Source organism: Durio zibethinus, chromosome 7, assembly GCF_047325235.1.
Source record: "Durio zibethinus cultivar Kanyao isolate XHJ-2024 chromosome 7, ASM4732523v1, whole genome shotgun sequence".
Taxonomy (NCBI): Eukaryota; Viridiplantae; Streptophyta; class Magnoliopsida; order Malvales; family Malvaceae; genus Durio; species Durio zibethinus.
In genome coordinates, this window is record NC_143168.1 from 20538774 (window position 1) to 20562029 (window position 23256).

The 23256-nt window shown below is 31.4% G+C and overlaps 3 pseudogenes across 2 annotated transcripts; 1 reads left to right on the forward strand and 2 right to left on the reverse strand.

Moving 5' to 3' along the window:
• Positions 1-2110: 2110 nt before the first annotated feature.
• On the reverse strand, positions 2111-4348 carry LOC111277452 (protein NUCLEAR FUSION DEFECTIVE 4 pseudogene; annotated as a pseudogene).
• An 8887-nt stretch (positions 4349-13235) lies between these two features.
• LOC111276960 (AUGMIN subunit 7-like) lies at positions 13236-18224 on the reverse strand (annotated as a pseudogene). Its single transcript, XR_016343595.1, has 8 exons — positions 17953-18224; positions 17756-17841; positions 17584-17645; positions 16630-16721; positions 16337-16464; positions 15384-15474; positions 14565-14752; positions 13236-13692 (listed from the first exon to the last, which is right to left on the reverse strand). The product of XR_016343595.1 is annotated as an AUGMIN subunit 7-like (transcript).
• Positions 18225-18531: 307 nt separating this feature from the next.
• Positions 18532-21801, forward strand: LOC111276959 (xylulose 5-phosphate/phosphate translocator, chloroplastic pseudogene; annotated as a pseudogene). Its single transcript, XR_016343594.1, has 2 exons — positions 18532-19921; positions 20508-21801. The product of XR_016343594.1 is annotated as a xylulose 5-phosphate/phosphate translocator, chloroplastic pseudogene (transcript).
• The last annotated feature ends 1455 nt before the right edge of the window (positions 21802-23256 follow it).

Genomic DNA, 23256 nt, shown 5'->3' on the forward strand with positions numbered 1-23256 from the left:
CATTTGAAAAAAAAATTGTGAATATTTTGATGAGAATTTTTGAAAACTCAAATGAGAATCTTTGAGTTTCAAAATGAGAATCTTTGAGAAGTGAAACCCTAAAGTTCATCGAATGTGAATCTTCGAACAAATGAAAAGTTTTAAACTTTTGGATGTGAATCTCCAAAATACAAAGCTTCAACTTTTTGGATATGAATTTCTAATGTTTTAAATGAGAACCTTTGAACTTAGATGTGAAATTCTAAGTTTTATTGCATGTGAGCCTTTGAACTCAAATGAGAAGCTTTGAATTTTTGGATGTGAATCTCTAAATTTCAAATGAAAAGCTTTAGATTTTTGGATATGAATTCCAAGTTTACCAAATGAGAACCTTTGAAAAGCCTTTAACTTTTGGATGTGAATCTCCAAAATTCAAATAAGGATTTTTAAATGTTGGATGCGAGTCTTGCAAGTTGCAAATGCAAATCTCGAGATATTACAAATTTGAATGAAACTAAAATTTTGAGAATCGAATTTCAGTAAATTCTTACGAAGTTGAAAGATTCTTGCAAATCTGAACCTCTGAATGTTGAACTCAAATTGTGAATCCTTGAGTTCCCATTACAAAATTCCTTCAGTCACGATCTATAACTCCTTTGAACATGATTGTTAAGGAGCAATTTATTTTTCAAAGTCGTGGTTGCCTCTATTTAGAGGAGTAATTTACTTTCAAAAGTTGTGGTGCCTCTATTTAGAGGAGCAATTTACTTTCCAAAAGTTGAGGTGCCTCTATTTAGAGGAGTAATTTACTTTCAAAGTTAGGGTGCCTCTATTTAGTGGAGCAATTTACTTTCAAAAGTTTCAAAAGTTGTGGTGCCTCTGTTTGGAGGAGCAATTTATTTTTCAAAGTTGTGGTGCCTCTATTTAGAGGAGCAATTTACTTTGCCTCTATTTAAAGGAGCAATTTACTTTCCAAAAGTTGCGGTGCCTATGTTTAGAGGAGCAATTTATTTTCCAAAGTCGCAATTGCCTCTATTTAGAGAAGCAATTTACTTTTCAAAGTTGTGGTGCCTCTGTTACAATTTATTTTCCAAAGTCGTAGTTGCCTCTATTTAGAGAAGCAATTTACTTTTCAAAGTTGTGGTGCCTCTGTTTAAAGGAGCATTTATTTTTGAAGTCATGGTGCTTCTGCTTAGAGAATTTATTTATTTTCCAAAGTCATTGAACCTCTATTAGAGGAGCTTTATTTATTTGCAAAGTCGTTGAGCCTCTTTTTAGAGAAGCTTTGTTTATTTTCAAAAGTCATTGAGCCTCTATTTAGAGAAGCTTTGTTATTTTTTCTTTTCAAAAAAAAAGTGTCAAATTGATTAGGTTATCTACATCTTTGCACAATTTCTGTTTCACAGAAAATGTGCAAAGAGGGGCACCCCCCACCACCCTCCAAAATAATTGATTTTAAATATTCCCACCCCCCTCTCTCAATAAGATTTTAGTATTGTGATGGTGTGTCTTCAATGTATAAAGTATGTAAGTGTATGCATGTATTATATATGTATGCAAGTATATGTAAAATTAGACTGAAGTTGCAATTGTTTTGTTTTTAATTTGGCTTTTGGATTAGTTAGCTAGGGCCAAGTTGTTAGTGTATGTCAATATTTTAAGTTGAAATAAAGAAGTTGTTAGTATATGTTTTTAGTATAGTGCGTCGATTATATATATCTATGAGGCGTTGATTATATATATATATATATATTTATATAGAAAAGCAAGTTTTGTTCATTTGCATTTTGCCTTTCTATTAAAAATAAGAAAAAGAATCATCGGATTGTTATAACATATTAGGTCAAAAACTCAACTACTAAACATTAAATTAAGAGTCAGTCACTAATTTTTTTAAAATTAAATATGATTCGTTCCCTAATGAATTTATCATTTTAAAAAGGTCTTAATTTTAACTATGAGTCCCCTAATCAAGGATTGCTCTATCTTTAATACCCTATATACACATTGTTTCGTTTTCAATTTTTTTGCTACCAACATCGAAAATGCTTGAGATAAGAGTCAAGCAATTTAACATGCAGTTTTCCCTTAAGTTTTATCCATATTTTAATAAAAATAAAAATATTGTCAAAATTTAACATAATTGAAGTATAATAACAAAATTCATTAATATCGAAGCATATAGTGACAAGTTTGATATTTGTCTCAAAGAAAAAGGGAACATGTAAAGTTTTCCTCCAGTCATTTCCTGAGCTGCATCAGACACTTAACACTATTAGCAACTTCTGTAGATTAAATGCGTCAATTGAGCGCAACAGAACAATGGAAAACTGTGAGAATAGCCAATACTTCAGCCATAACTGTTAAAAACTAGCTAAAATGTAGTCTGCCTTCACATTTACAATGATGCATTCCACGAGTCATAATCTAACCCTTTTTTTTTCCCTTTCCATTCTGTAGTACGTTAGAAACATTTGCCCCGCCTGGTCTGAAGAGGGATAGATATATGGTTAGTTGTATACATGATTCAATGAATCATTGTCACTTCTGGTTTTCCCAATTTTCTTGGGAATCGTTATTCCCTTCCAAGTGCATTACAAATATGAGATCCAATGAAAGGAAAATAGAGACAGGGAGAGAGGGGAGAGGGGACATTATATTCTACGAAAACTGTGCTCGACTTCTATTCCTTTCATAGTCGTCATAAGCAGGCCTGGTCCTTAAGAAGAGCAGAAAACTTGAGATTAGGCCTAACATGGAAATGCATCCCCAGCATATGAATGTCTGCAGATAGCAGTCCCTACCCATGCACACCATCGCTTCCTCCAATGAGTTTGCTTGCATAGAACTTGTCACATTAGAATCATATACTAAAGCTGCAAGGAGACCACACGGTAGTGATCCAATGCGAATGTTGTGGTTGTCACTGGCACCATTAGGCCCAAATAGCTCTGATGTGATGGACACTGCCGCTGAAAATACGAATCCCGAGCTTAATCCAATCATGGTTTTGCCAGGAGGCAATGCTGCCTCACAACCTGATGCAGCAAGCAGAAAGAAGGCTATTCGTGTTGGCACCAGGGCAACTGGTAACCACCCAGTCCTCACCTTGTTGCATTTGTAAGGCATTTAAGTCGTCATTTTCTGAGTAAAAAGCCTACATGGAAATATGGAAGTCAATTTAAAATTTACATTAGAATTCATTCTTCAATTATGAAGCAAATTCAATTCAGAATTGCCTCTGAATTCTACAACTGTATATTTAATGAGTACGGAACCCTAATAATGGCCATATGGTACCAAAAGAGTACGGGCAGTTTCCATGCAAAGGGATGCTACTTTGCTGGAGATGCCTTTCATCTATTAAATGAATTCTGAAGGTACTAAAGTGGTGCCATGCTTATTTGATGTTGATGCAATCTTTAAACAGCATAAATATACTATTTGCAGTAAATACGTACTCACGCAGGAAATCTGGGGCAGCAGAAAGCAAACGACCAAAGAATGAGAAAGAGGAGTGAAGAGTCACGACTGTACTAATCTGGGAGTAGTATCCAAGTGATTGTGCAATCTGGCCTACATTATTGCTATAAACGAGCCCTATTGTCCCTCCACAGAAATAGGACACATAATATAGCCAGAAATCCCACCGGCGCACTAGCAATCTTGCAGAGTGCTCCTCACCAAGCATTGTTAACCTGCCTTTCTCCATTACCTTCCCAAAAAGGCCTTCTTTATTTGTCACATAAAATGGATTGACACTCGAGCCATTATTTTGATTATTTCCAATCAATTCCTTGCGGAGCTCGAGGTCTTCAGGGTCAACCAATCTGAAGTTCAAGCCATTAAGACAAAAGCTGCTATTGATAGTACGACGAGCCCAGTTCCAACCATAGACAATGGCAGGTAAACACAAAGGTAGGAGCAATAGGATTAAGGCACCCACCAGGAGAATGCGTGCCCTTAATGCTTCAGATGAAAGTGAATTTAACAGGAGAAGATATAGGCCAGTGATAACAGCTAAAACATTGAGGACGATGAAAATGAAGGAATCCTGACTAATAACATCAGTGGACAGAAGTTGCAAAGGTGGTTAGCGGAGGATTGGGATGAGAGCTAAGATGGATGCAAGAAGAGGCAAAAGTGCATTTAAGAAGAGATAGAGGGTGTCATCATCAGGGTTTATTGCATTGGCAATTAGAGTGTAAAGTGCAGCGGTTACACCATTGAAACTGATGGTGAGGGACAAAGCAAGCACCCTGTTGTTTGGGAAATTTCTGATGCTTAAAACAAAGCATTCTGTGTTGAACGAGCAGATGCTACAACCAGCAACCAAACACAGAAGAAATACTTGCCACGGATTCACATGAAATCACAATTAGTATTCACTGGAATGGCCTTTCAGCACTAATCAAAGGCTTTTACTCAAGCGACTATTTCCCTCTTTCCCCACCAGGGTATTATCCATCAACTCCTTTAATATTTGTTTGTCTATATGACTGAGCAGAATCATCGAATAATGCACAGATGAGTGCCACATATTGCAAGCAATGGATTCAATAGATTTTCTTTCTATCATAAATAAAGTAATGCTTTCAGTAATGTCAGTATAGAATTGTAAGTTTTGGCCCAATGGTTAAGTATCTCCCCTAGTTAAGGAATGAATGAGGGATTTTGCACAGTGGATTTGACCTCTTTAGTCCTCTCCTGGCTGTGTCTGCAAACAGAAAGGATGTAGACATGGCAACAACTTCAACTATTCAAGGCTCTTTCATGATATGCAACAAATGAAGCAATTTTATTCATAAGCTGCAAACGAAGGATTTGTTATCATTATATATAATTTTATTCATAGGGTTTTGTTTCAAAAACATTGCTGAAAATTTCAATTCAATCAACAATAATAACCCCTTTCAACAATAAGCGGATGTATCTTTTCGTCTCCTATATAAAAATGAGCTAGTAGAAATATAGAATAAAAAGCATGAATCAACTTAAATTTCCATGTTTAAAAAATCTATACAATATAATAAAAGTAGTCCCTAAATTGGGACCGTTCATAAAGAGCTTAATTTAGTGCCAAGTGTTGCACATTAATTGGTTTCTCAATTTTATAAATTTTTATAGTTAAGCCTTCTTTTCTCCAACACTCTCTCTATTTGTTTCCATTCAATGCAAAAAACGATTTACAAAAAAAATTTTAAAACTTGAGAAAAAAGAAAACTTTATCAGATAAAAAACAGTTCTTAATTTTTTGTCTTTAATTTTTTTTCATTAAAAGAAGAAACTGCTTTATTTTTTGTAAAAAAAAAAAAAAACTTCCCTTTTATCAACCTAATGCAAACTTTTTAACCCTGCCTGTTACCAAAAATTTCTTTCTCTTTTATTATTTAGAAGAGTAATTCACTTTAAGTAAAAATAGACACCAAAATGTAATGAAATTAACAAAAAAGGAAAAAAATTAAAGGAAAGGAAAAATTTAAAGGAAAGGGAAAATAATTATTAACAATAACATTTAGTCTTAAATACTTAATTAGATGACACGTCTCCTTAATTGTAAAACTTGATTGGATTGAATTGAATAAGTTATAACACATAGATTGTAAGGTTTGCAATTAAGTGGGTTCTTGAATACTCTTCCATTGATATTTTTATTTTTTATTATAAATTACATGAATCTAATTGGTTATAAATTTAACAACCGATGAACTAGTCATTCATGAATTTATGGTATGCATGAACTTATTTAATTGAGGAAGAATGTACTTTGTATTTAGTCTCATTTACATTTAATATTTTGAGTTTAAATTCATATATACTATTGAGTAATATAAAAAACCATAAATCAAATTCAAACTACATAAATGTAATTATTTATGAATTTAATTATTTATGAATATATGATATCTACGAACTTAATTAATTGCGGATAAATGTACTTAATGATTAGTGTTATTTAAATTTAATATATCTATTAAATATTATAAATACATATGAATCAAATGCAAATAATTATATTTTAGTTTGATTTTTTAGGTTTCAATATGTTGTAAAAATATAAAGTATTTGTTTTGTACAGCTAGAAATTAAGTTTTATTTTTTTAGTTTATACATCAATATGGTTCCATTTGAATGAATTTATTGACTTGTTCACTTAAAGTATTTTTTTATAATTATTTATTATTTATTTGTGTTTAATAAAATTATTAAAAATAAAAGCTCAAGTTAAATTATTAAAAATAAAGTTAGATAAAAATGGATAGAAGTTAAATGTAAACTTGCTACGATTATTATGCCAAAAGTCCAATCAATTATCATACAAGTGAGCAAACCTTTAAAAAAAAAAAAAAAAAAAAATGTAAACTCTTACAACTCTACAATTTTTTCTCTCTCTCATATCACGCCTTATAAAGATTCATCTCTATTCATAGATCAATTAGTTTATCAAACAAGTAAAGTTGATCACCAAATGGTATTTAATAGATTTAAAAAATCTAAAAAATTCTTCAAGCATTATTTAATATTATATTAGACTTGACGATGCAACAAAAAAAGTCATATCGACATTTATAAGTGCAAATAAAATATTAAAAAATGCTGCTATTACTATTGAATACAGTTTTTGACACTTCTTTGACCATCAGTTGATTACCGATTAGGTGAATGTTGATGAAAACTTTTTGATAATCAAGCCTCTGGTGCCAGAATTATAATAAAATATGTCGAATAGATATGATGTAAATTTTAGCTTCAAAAGTCAAAAAAGCCTTTATTGTTTTGCATATGGACATCTACAAAGACATACATTTGGTTGAGATGGCAAAATTTTCAAATTTAATAAAGAAGGATGGCATAGATGAATTTGAATATTTCTAAAAGTTAATGGATGAAAATTTAAAATTTAAATATCGTGATTGAAAATAAAATGTTACATAAAGATCATAAAAATGTGATGCAATTAATTCGTTCTCTCAACATTTTATTATATGTAGACTAGGTATGATGTGAGTGAGTAAATCTAATATCACGAATTAACCGACAAAATAATCAATAACTAAAATAACATAGAAATATAATAAAACTGTAACATAAAATATAAAAATCTATCTTTATATAATTTATATAGAAGTGATTGAGTTTGACATTGCGAATAATTAAATGACATCAACACAGTAACAGCAGAGTTTTCCAATTACCAGCCTGCAAATTCGATTAGTTGGAGCCGAAAAAGGCGAAACCCTAGGCAGTGCCAACAATTCAGGTTTTTCCAAGTTGTTGTCTATTGTAATGCTGACGTCACTATCTGTAGCCATGATATGCACAAAGAAAATGGGATATACACTACATTATTACGAATTAATTGAAGGGAAAGATAATACTACCTCTTGGGGATCAACCAAAATAAAATACCACATTGACTTTATTTATTTACTAAGCAAGGAACGAATCGTAATTTGTTTAAGATTTACCAGCCAAACTGGAAAGGAGAATCGTGCCTGTGCTAGTGAAATTTGATAATGGTTAAAGAGTGATGTATCGAATCATCTACAAATACTGGAGTGGAAACCCCATACCCAAAATTGTACGATGAGATGTGAATAAATAAATGAATCAATGACACTATATAACTTTTTTTGACCAATCGTTTCATATAAAAATAAATATTTGGTTGAAGCTTATTTTGTTTTATTAATATTATTACATGTTTACTTTTTTTGCATGTTTGTTTTTTAATATTATTTTTATAATTATAGAATTAAAGCCAAATATTAACACGCTGTGTCACTTCACATTTTCAATAATTGTACCTCTATGATAATTATACACCTCACCTTCACATTTCCGCGTTGCTTTAATTTACCAGATGTGATAAGGTTGGCAAATGACAATGACATAACAGCTATCTTGAGAGAAAAGATAAAACAATTGTCTGTTACTAGTATTTTTATTTGTACACACAAATTCCATTAAATTCATTGGTCGATGAAATTTTTTTAATTACGAATCTATATTTAACCCAAATATGAAAGAAATGCATAACTAAGGAAAGATGATGTTAAAGAATTTAGAGGATTGATATGTTGATTAAAATCAAATTAATTTGATTAATGGATATGTAAACATTTTATTGTTTAAGAAATTTTTCAATATTAAAAGGCCTGAAGTTTCATTTAGTTTTAAAATTATTTGGATCAATAGGACTTTGATCATGAAATTAAATTTTGAGCCCAAATCAAAAGGTCAATTTTTTTTTAATTTATCCATTTTTTTGTTTAATTATTTCTTTATTTAGTTTTATTTCTATTGGTCAAAGAGTTAAAAATTAAAAAAAATGAAAAAAAAAATTTGGAAACTATGAGTTTTGAGAATCAAAAGTAATTGGTCAAAGAAAATTCAACTCACTTTTAAATTTTGGAAAGCCTTGAGGAACAAGAAAACAAAAAAAAAAAAAAAGAAGAAAACAAGTTAGGACTAAATTAGAATCAAATTTATCAAAATCCGATTTCATTAAACCTCTTCTACTAAGTTTGAGGTTTCAATTTTTATACAAAAATATGAATCAAGCTCAAAGGGAAAAAATTGAAGAAGAATTTAGAGAGCAATTAACAAGCAATAATTTGTTTGAGGAATTTTTTTTTTAGTGATTTTAGTAAAAAGAAGAGTTTAGGAATTTGTTTGGATTTTTTTAGAAATTTTCTTGGAATTTTTGGGCTTTGTGTTTCCTGACGGTTTTATTTGAATTATTCAACGAGTAAACGAAGGTTGGAAGAATTTGAGGCAATCGGATTCTAAATTTCATGGTAGTTTTTGAAAAGTTTGAATTTTTTAACAATCGATTAAATTTTTTGGTATCAGATTTTTGGAATTTTTAGTTAAATTTTGGGGGTGGTTGAATTTTTAGAAAAAAGACAGAGAAAAGAAAATAAAGGAATGAAGGTGAAAGAATTAAAAAAATAATAAAACTTTGGCTTTTAAACAAAAGCAAAGCAACATCGTTTTGGGAGGCTTAGATCTGCTCCTTGACCTGCATGCTAACTCAGCTCCTGACCCAACCTAATTGCCAAATTTTCTTTTTCTTTTTATGTGATTTTTTTGATTTTCTATTTTTTTTATTTTTTTCTTTGTAATTTTTGATTTAATTGAATAATAATGAAGAAAAAGAAAAAAAAGTTTTATGTGAATTTTTTATATGTGTATAATATTATTGTATGATTATGTTTGTAAATAAATAAATAAGATGTAAATAAATTGTTTTTATAAAATATTTAACAAATCCAATAACAAAACTTTTTTAAGTAAACAATGTGTATTTCTTAAATACTCATGAGATGAAAAAAAAATTTTTTTTAATAAAAACATAGTTTTTTTTCCAATATCTAATTATTGGAATTAAAGAAAATTAAGAATAAAAATTATTTTAATTAAGGCTTAAACAAGATAACGTAAAACTAATTTGATACCACAAATTGAACGTTGTGGGTTGCTATAACATTCCTTACATATAATCGACTCTTAAATCTAATTTTAAGAATAGATTCACTTGAGTGATCAAAGAACACCTAGATAAAAAGATTTGTAACAACTCTATAAATTTTATATCTAATGATCAAGTTTTCAAACTTAAATATTATGGCAATTTAATAACTCTATTAGAGGATCATTAGAAAGTTAAGCCAATAGTTAGTCATAAAGGAAAAGCTACAAGTCATTGAACGAATGGATATCTATGGTTCAATGGATCTGTAAACACCTAATTTTATCCAAAGTGATAAATGACAAGTGGCAATAATTTTCCATGTTTTGATGAGGTGGCAATCACAAGAAAATTTCATGAGTTCTGAAATGGAGGATATAGAGAAATAGCTATCATACATAAAAAGTCTCAGGCAAGAGCTTTAAATGGAAACAATTAGAAGCAAATTATACATTGAGTATGGGAACAAATTTTTGCATGCTTGAGCCGATGTGGAGGAGCAAGATTCACCAGGAAAAGTTCATGCAAAATTTCAAAGTAAAATAGCCAAAAGTCATGGTTTGACAAATGAAAGATAAGAATGCTTCACTTTTCAACCAATTCTGCTTCATTTAATAGTCGAACCTTGTCACAAAAAATTACTTTGACCATTGTCAAAGTGGGAATTTATTAAATCATAAAGAGCTGGTTGCACATGGCATGAAAGAAAATGAAATTCATTCCATTGACAAAAGCGCACAATCAGCTGCACATGCCTGCTAAAGTGTTGAATTTTTTATTTTGTTAGATGACTTCGTGCATCTTTTGCAACGGATTGAAGCTTGTCAGCTTCATGATCTGACTCTGCAAGCTGAGATTTCAAAACCAGCATCATATTTTTCTTCTATAATCCCTTCAAATCTAGGATTGGTTAAAAATTTTTGTTATAAATACAGAATCAATTTACAATCCAAGACAGGGAGAACAATAAAAAAGTGAGGGATTTATAAAAATTCAGAGGCTAACGGAAACCAAAAACCCTGCCAAAAAACTTGGTTTTTGCACTACCTAAACAAAACCTGCCTTGACCATCGCCAAAAGCCACGTACACTAAGCAAACCTCCAACACTGCCTTATACCTCCACAATTACCTCTCCTCTCATAAAGCCACCACAGATTCAACCACAAATCCCAAAACTACCAAGCTCCTACATAGCCAACCCAACCCAAAGCTCACCACCAGTAGCTCCACCCAACAACACATAAATCCATCAAAAAAAAAAAAAAGCCTACCGTTGAAACCAAACAACAATTCACAAAGAAAAACAACCCAAGATCGAAACACCATTGACAACCTACCCTTCACGTAGCCATCATCACCCAAGATTCACAAATCCAAAAACCACAGCAAACACCCAAGAAAAAAAAAATGAAGCCTGCCAAAAAATAAATAAAAAAGACCTCTTGGCCACAACCGAGAAAAACCCCCAAAAAAATTCCTAGCTTACTAGAAAACCAAAACCAAACATACAACAATAAAAATAACCACAGCCCCTGAAACGAGGACCCAGCCCAAAAACAAGCCTGAACCAAAACAATAAAAGCAAAAAAGCAAAAAAAAAATTTTGGTTGAAAATTTAGGTCTTGATCTACGTCGTTTGAGCCCGTTTTTTTGCAAAACGGAGGCCGAATTCGTGTTTAAGATAAGGAAAAGAGTTAACAGGAATTTTTTTGGGATTTTCCAACCACCTTGGACAGTGGCCAGTGGTGGCACCGGTAGCATCATAGCGATAGCAATGACAAGAACTTGTCAATTTTTACGGTTTTTTTTTTTTTTCTAGAGACATAGGCTCTCAAAACCAATGAGAGAAAATGATAGATAAAAATGAGCGAATCAAATTTTTTTAGGTTTTATAGTTGAAGTATGTTAGGCAAAACGGCGTTGTTTTGACCCAAAATCGAGGTCCACGCAAATCACTCGAAAACCTTGAACCGATTTGAACTATTTTGAACTGCATTGGATAGCTCAATTTGTTTGCAAACCGCTTTGAACTGCCTGAGTCGCTCTGAACTAGTTGAAACGCACTGAATCGACCGAACCAACTATGAACTATTGATCAAAATTGACCAAAGGCATTTTTTTTTTTTTTAATTTTTCTCAATTTTTATTGTTTTATTTTTAATTTTTGTGATATTTTTATTTTATTTTTGTATAAATTTTCAGAGTAAGAATAAAATAAATGTTAAAAAAAGACTTAGGTAAGATAAAATAACTTTTAGTTGTAATTTAGTAAAAATAAATAAAAATAATAAACTTAGGAAAATTTGAAATTATAATCTTCTCTTAAATACTTCAAAAAAAAATGAAATAATGAAACTAAAATTTTTAATGAACAAGAATATAGAAAAATATAAAGAAGATAAGAATAATAATAATAAATAAATAATAAATAACCAAAGTCACACGTTGTGATTTTATTTAAAATATTCATGTAAAAAAATTTTTAAAATATTTTAAAAGTGTTAAAAATATTTTAAAAATTTTCAAGCACAAAATATATAAATAACAAAATAAAAATAAAATTACAAGTAGTGATTTTATTGAAAATAATCATACCAAAGAATTTCTAAAATATTCTAAAAATGTTGAAAATATTTTAAAAAATTTTCGAACATAAAAATAATAACAATAATATTCACTTTGAATAAATAAGAAAAATTAAATAAATACATAAATACAAGAATAATAACAATAATAATAAAATCAATGGTGATTTTTTAAAAAGTATCTTTAAAAATTTTACCCAAAATGTTGGTAAAATTTTTGAAAATCTTTTCTATAAAAAATAGTAAAATATAAAATACTTAAATTATTGAAGTAAAATTTTACAACAATAAAAGTCATGATTTTATCAAAAAATTTTAAGTAATTTTCTCAAAATATTTCAAAAATGTTGAAAATATTTTAAGAATTTGACAAATAAAATTCTTGCTTAAGTAAAAACAATAAGTAAACGTTTCAAAACTAATTAAAATTCTCATCGATAATAAAATTAAGAAAAATTCACAATTGGTGACTTTCCTTCTAATTTTTAAAAATCATACCAAGAAAGGTTGGTATAAGAAAATTATGATTTACTTTGAAAATATTAAAACAAATTTAACGACAAAACCTCTTAAAAGAAATAAGTGATTTTTTTAAATACTTTTAAAGTGAGGAGATTTATTACGTTATACCGAAAGTGTTAAAAATAGCTTAAAAAATTTTCAATAATAAAAATATAATAAATAAAATCAAATATTAAGTAAAAGAGTATTCAAACAAGACCATTTTAAGATTTTATAAAATTAATTAGTACCGTCTTTGAACAAGTGTTGTGAGGATGTTATAACTTTTTTCACGTATAATTGTACTTTCAAAACCAACTTCAAATTTGTAGACTAAAAAATAGGATTGATGGCTACTCGCACCAAAACAAAAAAAATTAATGACCACTACTAAATTTTATATCTAGCGATTGAGTTCTTAGACCGATATGTTATGACAGATGCTATTGGGTTTTACCTAGTTCTTGATGTAATAATTCCACCAAAGCTCAAAGTGCTTGAATTTGAAAAGTATAATGAAACTAAATGCGCAATAACACATCTCACTATGTAATGTCGGAAAATGCTTGTACATGCTCATGATGAAAAGTTGTTCATTCATGTTTTTCAAGATAGTCTCATTGCTTCTATTACACGATGATATGTTCAATTAAGTAGGACTCACATCCATTGCTGGAGGTAACTAGCAAAAGCATTCATCACACAATAGAAACATATCATAGATTTGGCTTTAAATCATTTGTCTTTACAAAGTACGAAAAAATAATACAAAGATCTTTAAGAAATATGCCCAGAGGTAAAAGGATACTACTATCCAAGTCCAACTACCACTCACTGAAAAAGAGACTATAGTTTTGTTTGTTAATATTCTCAAAATTCCTTATTATGAAAGGATGATTAAAAATACCACCAAAAACTTTGGTGACATGGTGATTTTTAAGAAAATAATAGAAAATGCATGAAAAACGGTAAGCTTAAAATTGGTGATGCAACTAATGCAAATAAAAGGGATACACTAAAAAAAAAATGGAAATGCTCAAATTGTAATTTATGAAGGGCAACAATTTGAAGGTTTCAACTTACATTATTATCACCCAATGCACCAAGCCTATGCAGTGACAACATTTTCTCCATATCAGCTGATTGAGAATCTGCAAATGTATAGATCATACGAGTAGTAAGAAAAATCGTTCCCACAAAGATTGTAAATAAAATTAATACTAAGTATCAAAATTATAACACTCTAATTATATTTAGACATTGAAGCTAGTATGTAAAAGCTAAATTAAACTACTTAACTAATCAAATATAATGCAGCAGCTTAAGAAATCAAATTATCAAGCAACAATACTAAATTAACTAAAACTAAAATCAAACTTAACAAACTTAATTTAACTCATCAAATCTTAAGAACCACAAATTAAATCTAATCTAAAATGCTTGAATCATAAGCAATGTAAATAAATTTAAATCGCAACTAATTAAACTGAACTTAAGCAAATTAAACTTTAAATCATGCAAAAACATTAAACCTAATTTAATAATTTGAAATTATAACTTGTGCAACTAAATTTACCTTGAGAAACCTTAAATCAAACTAGAACTTAACTAAATTTGAATTACATGAATTGAACTTAAATTAAATTAAAACAACAAATTAAAGTAAATAGTAAGAATAGAAAATTAAAGAGCTTGAACTTAAATTAAATCAAAATAGAATTTAAATTGCTTAAAAACTTAAATTAAACTTGTAGGAATTTAAATTAACTTGAAAGAAACTTAATTGAAATGAAAACTTGAGAAAACAATTGTTGGTTTGTCATCCCAAGCTTTAAACTATAAAGAACCTAAAAAACCCTCTAAAGCTATAAGATGGGCTGTCACCCCAATCATGATTTTTCCTAATGCCTAACCAAGCTATTTATATAACAAGAATACAAAGAATCCTAAAGTTAGAAGGATAGGTAGATGGTGGCTAGGGCTTTCTTCAAAAGAAAACAATGCTTTGTAATTACTTAAAAACCTTTAGCAGCCTTCAATCTTCAACTAGGATTAGGCTTTGCATCTCTTAAGCACATTTTGGACTAGGGTTAGGACTTCTTGAATAAAAGAGAATTGGGTTGCCCAGTCCTGTTAACAACTCACCAAACCCAACCCTCATAGTACTTTGGGCTCTATTTCCGTATGGTCCTCGTCAGGGTTGTAAGCATGCTAGAAAGGAGGAAAATTTGAAATTAAATAGAAGAAATAAAACACAAGTAATTAATAACAAGAGACATGAGCATGCACAAACACATGCACACAAAAAATAAAAATAAAAAAAGTTAACGCTGCGTAGACATACAGCAGGAAATCAAAATTTGGGACGATTCACAGCCAGAAAAACACAATAATTCAGAAAACCATGTAGACTCAGAAAATTGCAAAAACTATCTTCCCCGTGGGGAGAAATTTTTAAAATACAATAGCAAGTGTTGAAGTCCGGTAACAGAATAACCATCTTCGATGCTCCATATAACTGGAGATCAATTACATATTAGAAGCACAATAACTCAACTTTTGAAATTCCCAAAACAGTAAGCTTATTGACAAATGCTGAATACTTTATTCTCATCTCAAGGGAAGACAAATTCTTATGTAGCCTATAGAGTAAATGAATGGTGGCACTCCTTTATTCCCAATAAAAACACCACATCAGTGCAAATATGCCTTAAAAGAAAATGTAACATCAAATTGATCAAAGAGCACTGCACTTTCAGGAAATAGATGCATGAAGTTAAACAGACACAAAGATGGAACTCGAAAAACATGATGAACCATGAGCTAAGGAGCTAGGATAAACCTTTGATGCCAAGTCATCAACTTTTTGCTGAAGATTTGAGAGTATCTTGGACTGTTCTGAAAGCTTTGACTCCAGCTCAGAAATATCAGATCTGCAAACAAACTTGATTAAAGGAAGAAAATGTCACTACATCTGCCAGTAGCAAACCACACATCATGACATTGGAATTTAACTCAAAGTCTGAAATTGTCATCAATTGCAATACAGGATTGTTTTTAATTGTAATGGGACCTATGCTGGGTGTATGATCTTCATAGCTAAACAGCTCAACTAAAGTACTATATAAGCATCTTAAATTGTGTCATTGCAGTAGAAGTAGGAGTGCGGTCTAATAAAGGAGGCAGGAGGCTAGTCGCAGAGCATGATCTTCATAGCTAAATAGTTTAGCTAAAGCACTATATAACCATCTTAAATTGTGGAATTGCAATAGAAGTAGGAGTGAAGTCAATAAAGGAGGCCGGAAGCTAGTAGCATTAGTGGACTAGCAGGAAATTAATTCTATAACCCAACAGTCCATGGCATATGATAGTTCCATATTTTGGTTTAAATGGCTAGATACATGCAGTAAGAGAAGGGCCACTATTCAGTGCTAGTCTCAAGAAATGTTGACTGCTATGATGGAAATATGGTATGGTCCTATCAGGAAATGGGAAAAATGGCTACTCTCTGGCTCAGTCACATAGGCGTGATAGCTGAGTATTTGAATCATGGCAAAAACCGGCTCTCTGGCAAGGGCAGTCTTGAAGCTGATCCTCAGCAACAGACAGGGCAACATATTGACAATTATTGGACAGTTATCAACTCAGATGAATCAAGGGCTCTGTTGATCAAAGCTCAAGAGGAAAATGTAAGTTTGACTTACATTTAAATAGTATTGCAAAAAAAAGAGAAACAGGAAAAGCAGAATCAGATACGCATGTGGATACTAATAAGGCAAAAGAGGGGCTGCTTACAATCGATATATCGATTGAATCTGCACATCAGCAGGGAACAACTTGCATTCCTCAGAGAATATTAGAGCTTGTTTCTCTGCAAAATATCATCTATTAGTTGTATGTCGTTTGCTACCTGCTCATCGACACTGCAAAAGAATGTAAAGAAAATTTTTGAAAAAAGTAATGTTATGATACCAAACATTAAAAACAATAATTGAAACAAAACAAAAGATATAAACACAAGGAAATGAACATTTCTTCTTTGAAAGGTAATGTAATCCGAATCAAATATGATCTCCAAACATCTGTACCTCCATTCCAGATTATCTGCACAGATGCTTGTCTCCACCAGATCAATAATAAGACGAAGCATTTCAGTCCGATCTTCATAGCTTCCTTGTCCCTGTAAAACACTGTGTTATTGCTTGTACTTGGAATACAAATGTTCAAATGTGCTAAACAAACAACAATAATCTATAACTGACATAGGATTCATCCAACCAACGTCATAACCAAAGGTCCTAACATTGCCCCATTAAGACATTCAACAAATAACTCACGAAATAAACCTCTATACTTCTCAGTACTTTTTCAAAAATGTCAAAGCCTCCTATCATAGCTAGGAAATATATTTCTAATAATTAGAGGGGCAAAAGGTGCAAGTTTATACTGTTGGTTTAGTTCATCTCCAAACCAACCATGTCCAACCAATCTCACATTCCTAATTTAAGACATAATATGCTATAACGAAAATGCAAATTTTGAAGAAGCCACGGATTTCAAATGTCAACTGTCCAAAATATAGCTTTTCATTTATGTCCCTAAAATAACTTTTGAACGTCATTAGTAAGCTTTTTTTTTTCTCTCTCTCTTTGTCTCTCTTCATCAAACAAGACGCAAAATAACAAATTATACTATGGCCATTAAAACGAGGACTGAATCCAGCACTTTTAAAGCAAATGCCACTACTTTCATCTAAGTTCCATTCCCTTATTACTTTTGCTAGTTTTTCTTCCAGAAGCCAAAGAACAAAAAAAAAAAAAAGGCATTCACATACAAAATTAATTACTTTTTTAATAACCAAAAATTAAAATTTCAATATTTGTGAATAACAAAACGCATAATTTGTTTTACTTTCATGTAAAATCATTATAGTTGAACATGCGTTGCATTCTTTTTTTTTTTTTAAGCAACCTCCAAAGAAGTAAAAGTAATGCTCAAGCAGAGCCGGTAAAAATAGTAAATTAGAATCTGAGTATGCTTACTTGGATGGCTTCTGTATCAATTGTAGCAGTAAGCTCTAAAAACTTCGCAATCTCAGCCAAATCTGTAAATTTCGACAGTTTTCCCCAAAACCATACAAAAAATATGTCAACAAACCCCAAATCCGAAAAAAGAAGAAAAAGTAAGATAAATTCAAGAGATAATGAGCTTTACATTGTATTCTAGAAGTTTCTTCATCACGATCCATAGCATCCCCCCGTAAATTTTGTTGCGAAAACGGTGACTTATCCCTTAATAGCCTGAACTTAAACCCCCCCCCCCCCAAAAAAAAACAAAGAAAAAAGAAAACAAAATGTTAAAGAAAACCCTAAAAAAATTGTTTTTTTTTTTAGGGTTGAAAATGAAATTACCGGAAAAAGAGCCATTCAAGAAGAGCGTCACGTTCCATGCCGGGAAGAGAACAGACTGAGCTGGAGCATTGGCTCGAGGATAATTCAACATCGATAATTTTCTTTGAATTTCCTCCATTTGTTTCGCTGTCATTTTCTTTTTCTGTTTCTTAAGCTGAGAAATTCAGTCGGGACCGTCCCTCAAACTTTGGAAGAAATTGAAAATTGAAAGGGAAGGTTTAAATTGGGGTCCGTTTGGTAACCTGGCTAAATGAAATCGGGTCGTGATAAATCTCAAATCAACAAAGCCCAATTGCTTGCTAGTTTTAGTTTTCTAAATTTGGAAGTACTGTACTACTTAATATGCTTTTGTTTGATTTGTAGTTGGGGCAAAGTAGAACCGAATCACTTCGGTTAAACTTCCAATTGGACCAATCCAAGTCAAAAGTTTTTCAGCGGTAGACAACATGAAGCCAGATTATACATCCATAGCTCATCCATAAACTTTCAAGGCACTGTTTTCTTGTAAATCGTTTCAGATTTTTTTTTATTCAATGAACCACAACCCAATCAAAGGTTCGAACATATGTAAGCCCAAAACTGTATCTTAAAGGGCCTTTGATTGAGGTCCAAACCAAATAGCAGTGATATATCTCACCCTCTTTCCTTCAATCCTCCATCAAATTTTTTTTTTTTTTTCTTTTTATTTACTTGTTGCAGAATCTCTTGCAATAACAAATGCTTACTTTGAATCTCATACCATCCTTTCCTGTCACTTTCTCCAAATACACTCATCTATATGATCCTATAAAAAAAGATCCAAAACCAAAAAATGTTACTCACCCTCCTGCTTTTCTCAACAAATACACACCTCACAGCCCCTAAGTTTGAACTTTAACCAAATCCATGGCTACCCTTTCTGCAAGATCCAAGCTGTCAGCTCCAAAACAACTCATTTCAGCAATATCCATGAAAACTCATCTAGGAAACCAGAATCTCATTTTCCCAAAGCAGCTGCAGCACCTGAATCTAATCCAGAAGGAGAAGCTGAAGCTGCTGAAGTAGCGGCAAAGTCAAAGGCCAAAACTTTACACCTTGCACTTGTGTTCGGTTTCTGGTAGTTTCAAACATTGTCTTTAACATTTACAACAAAAAAGCTTTGAATGTCTTTCCATTCCCTTGGCTTCTTGCTTCTTTTCAACTTTTTGCTGGTTCTATTCGGATGTTCGTTCTATGGTCTTTAAAGTTACAACCTTGTCCCAAAATCACAAAGCCTTTTATTATTGCACTTCTGGGACCAGCATTGTTTCACACAATAGGCCATATCTCAGCTTGTGTATCATTTTCTAAGGTTGCTGTCTCCTTCACTCTTGTTATCAAATCGTCAGAGCCTGTGTTTTCTGTTGTTTTCTCTTCATTTCTTGGTTATACTTATCCTTTGAAAGTCTGGCTTTCCATTGTTCCCATTGTTTTGGGATGCTCTCTAGCTGCTATAACTGAGGTTTCCTTTAATTTTGATTAGCAATGTTGGATTTGTGTTAAGGAACATTTATTCCAAGAAAAGTTTGCAGAATTTCAAGGCAGTGAATTGATTGAATGTATATGGTTGGATAAGTATAATCTCTCTGTTTTATCTGCTTCCAGTTGCGGTTGTCATTGAAGGGTCCCAATGGGTTCAAGGGTATCACAAAGCAATCGAAACGGTTGGCAAAGCATCAACATTTTACACATGGGTCTTGCTTTCAGGGATATTTTATCATCTCTACAACCAATCATCTTATCAGGCACTTGATGAAATTATTCCTTTGACATTTTCAGTTGGCAATACAATGAAGAGGGTTGGGGTTATAGTGTCAACTGTTTTGGTGTTTAGGAATCCAGTTCGGCCTCTAAATGCACTTGGATCTGGGATTGCTATGCATGGAACTTTCTTGTATTCACAAGCAACAGCTAAGAAGAAGAGTACTGGAGGTGAAAAGAAGAGCTAAAGGTTTAGTGATCTATATAAAGTTTTAACTTTTTGTTTTTCCTTATGATCGGATGATATTTGCATTTTTATCTTTTCTTCCCTCACTTTTATAAGTGTTAATAAATGACCTATATTTTTATTCCTTTATCTGCACTCTTTCACTGTTATATGCTTGCTTTGTGTTTGCTGTGCTTGGGTTTAAATTGGAAAAAAGATCTGCTTCGCTTCTTGCAGTTGTCTTGAAGTGACATAATCTTTTATGCACCTAAGACTCTGGCCGAAAGAGGTTTTTTCTTTTTTCTTTTTTTTTTTTTTTGATAGTTTTTTTATTGTCACATCTGTATTCAATTGATAGAAGTTCTTATTTCAGGTTAAGATTATAACATACTTGGGCTGACAGCGTGCTTTTATTTAAATTTGCATGGTGCACACTCGTTTCTAGGTTTAATTTTCAAGAAGCCCTGCATGTATAATTGCTGTTACTAAGTAGCTCTAACTTCTAGGTTTAATAACCATTATCATTTCTTATTTTAATTGTTGACTGGATACTATCTAAGCGTAATGGTTCACTCACTTCTTTGTGTTGGTTTGTTTAAATACTTGCAAGGACACCATAAACTTTGAGGGTTCAGTTGTCTACCACTCTCCCCATATCGAGTGGATTATCAAAGAACTGTCCAACTGTTTGAAGTGTTGAGGTTTGTACAAACTGCTTACTTGACTTACAACTCTAAGAGATCAGCACATTTAAGGGAAATATGTTTGCTCTTGCATCCTTCCTTTAAGGTACCATAGGAGAACAGTTACCTTTCATGGTAAAATGTTATGCATTTTGTCATTTGTGTGTTGATAACAATCCCCCTTTATCACCTATTGATTCTGAGAATGCCTTCAAAAAAAGTAGTTTGGGGGCTTGATACTCCAGATGTTTAGCATAAAGAAGTATTAGAGGATAAGCAGTGTCAAGCAGATGTTAAGATAACCTTGTAAAAGATTCAGAACTTCTGTAAAGTCCTCTCTTTTCTCAGTGCGGAAATAACCCGAGATGTGGACATGACTTGCTGTTAGTAAAGGAGGATTTCCTAGCCAAAGGTGGTGATAAGAAACCTACTATTGTTGGTAACTTTCTCCCTCAATCCCAACTGGTGCCTTATTATAGTGCTTGTCATGAACTATCCTTGCCAGCCAGTTGTATCCTGTAATTAAATTATAATGCCCAACTTAGAAGGAACTAAGCTAACCTTGGATGTTTGGTTTAATCAGTGCCCTTATCCTAAAAGCAAGGTCATCATCATTTCTAATGTAGTTGTTGGACCAAATCAGTCAGGAATGTGAAAATGTGGACAATAAATAGTTTATCTCAGGTTTTGCGAGTTAAGATCTACCAAGTAGCAGATGGTTGGAAGCTGTTGCATGTAGCCATTGAATAGCTGAAGAAGTACTTGATATATGTATTCTCTAATTCACACAAATAATAGAATAGAAGAGTGCAAATAATTTGGTGTTTCTTGTGCTTATTGTTTCGGGATAGGTCTCCTGTGCATACTGTGGTATAAAATGAAAAATGTAGCTTTTCCTTTGCGCATACTTGTCTCATGGCTTGAGAGTTGAGAGTGAATGTTTTGTTCTGATGAATAGTGTGTTCTTGGAAGCTCTTGCTCCCAATATCAATCCAAAGTCAAGTAAGCAATTGAAGGTTAGTGAGTCATTTGTAAAGCATAATAATCCTAGACTCAAGTAGACTGTCCAAATTTATCGGTAAGTTGGCTCCTGATTATATGATTGACGGTGGATAATGTTCAGCAAAATGGTTGTTTTGTGGAAAATTTGGCAATTTCTTTAGACTATAGTAGACCATGCAACTACATGAAATGAACATGCTTACAATCTTTTGGACGATGGTCATTATATTTTGGATTTTCTAGTTAAAAAACTTAAGATTTCTTGGTTTTATGATAAGAAACAAAAATAGTTGAAAAGAGAAAATGATATGATTGAGATTTTGGTATTTTAGGATTGTTATGCTGATAAATCCTGATCCTTGCCTTAGTTTGGTACATCCTTTTCCATCAATAAAAAAATTTCTTTTCAGAAAAAAAAAAAAAGAAAAAGAAACGAACTTGAAAATAAAACTAAACTTGGATATTAATCACTCCTTTTATTTGATTAAAATGGGATAAAAACGTAAACAAATGGCACTATAACGAATTAATGCATAAATACTGCTACTTCAACCTCTTTGCTTCCTTGAAGGTCTATTAATTCATCCAATTCCTATGATTCAGCACCTCGTTCTTCTTGTTCTTTCGCATCTTGTTCTTTTTGTGCTTTCGCTGAGCACTCGACACACAATACAATAATGCACAAGCTTACCACGCCGACAAGTCCCAGGATTATCCATGAATACTCCATGATGCCTGTGTTCACAATTGAAGATCAAAGTGTGACAGAACAAGTTAATGTACAAATAAAATATACCCTTAACTATTCCAAACTTTGAGAATTCTTCAAAGGGCATACGTCTAACCCTCTATTTATAGTAGTATATGGAATCTACCCAGCTAGGGCTTAAACCAAAAAAAAAAAAACGTACATACATTAGCGTTGCTAACATAATGTTGTAATGCTAATTTTATTATGTAGTCAAACATAAATAAATGATTATGATATTGTAATTAAAACAGTATCTAAGATTACAATATGTTGATACGATATTGTAGTTATATTATATTTTTAGATATTATTTTAATTACAATATCATAATTTCTAATATTATGTTTGACTATATAGTTACATTAATATTACATAATATTATCATTCTTGAGAAGTAGACAATTAGATATTTATTGTATAGATTCGGCCAATTCCTTTTTTAAGATATATAAATAATTATTAGACCAAATTTTAGAAAGGAAAATAGTGAGAGCCTCTAAAAACATAATAATAATAATAATAATAATAATAATAATAATTTTATGTTTGTATCATTACTAAATAGAGATAGGAGCTTGGTTTTGAGAAGATTCATGATATAAGGAAGACCATAAATATATATCCCTTTTCCCAATAAATAACTAGGTGATCTAATTCAATATTTCAAGTCATGATCATAATAATAATCGCGATTTTATTATGTATCTTTTAATTTATGATTTTTATATTATAACACTTTAAATCCAAAAATTTAGGATATAACAAAGTTATGAACTCATGAGATGAATCTCATAATTTTGTAAAATTATAAATATCTCATTAAACCAAAAATCAAATTCTCAAAAAAGTCCTCAAAATTACAATTTGTGAAAATTAAAACCTTATTTCTTCAAATTAACACTTTACAAAACGACAATTCTCCA